The 741-nt window shown below is 40.9% G+C and overlaps 1 pseudogene; it reads left to right on the plus strand.

Annotated features, from left to right (window-relative positions):
• Window positions 1-53: 53 nt before the first annotated feature.
• LOC103584786 lies at window positions 54-504 on the plus strand (annotated as a pseudogene).
• Window positions 505-741: the final 237 nt, after the last annotated feature.

The raw sequence follows: 741 nt of genomic DNA on the forward strand, positions 1-741 counted from the left end.
ATTTGCAAGCTCCGGAGATCGCAGATGGGCTGTGCCTGGAGGTGGAGGGGAAGATGGTCGGTCGGACAGACGGCAACATAGAAAACTCACTCATTGGTGGAAATGCCTCCGCTGAAGGCCCTGAGGACAAAGATACCAGAAAGCAGAGTAGGCACTGGTGTTGACTGTGTCATGAACCATCACTGGCAGGAAATCAGCTTCACAAAAGAAGCCTCCAAGAAGTACATCAAAGATTACAGGAAATCAGTCAAAGGCACACTCGAAGAACAGAGACCAGAAAGAGTAAAACCTTTTATGACAGGGGCTGCAGAACAGATCAAGCACATCCTTGCTAATTTCGAAAACTAACAGTTCATTATTGGTAAAAACATGAATCCAGATGTCATGGTCGCTTTGCTGTCCTACCATGTGGATGGTGTGACCCCATATATGATTTTCTTTAAGGATGGTTCAGAAATGGAAAAACGTTAACAAATTTGGCAATTACTTTGGATCTATCACCTACGATCACTGGCTGCTGCTTGTCATCCTCATTACACCAGGACTCAAGACAGATGGAACTGATGTCATCTTGAGATCTTCATTTATTCTGACCATGATTTATTTGGAATTGGAGGCATTGTTTTTAAGAAAAGAACACGTCATGTAGGTTGTCTAAAAATAAAATGCATTTAAACTAAATATATATATATATGTATATTTTTCTCCCAATTTGTCTAAATACTGGCTTATAGAAGTGCT

Source organism: Galeopterus variegatus, unplaced genomic scaffold, assembly GCF_000696425.1.
Source record: "Galeopterus variegatus unplaced genomic scaffold, G_variegatus-3.0.2 Scaffold109922, whole genome shotgun sequence".
In the NCBI taxonomy this organism is placed as follows: Eukaryota; Metazoa; Chordata; class Mammalia; order Dermoptera; family Cynocephalidae; genus Galeopterus; species Galeopterus variegatus.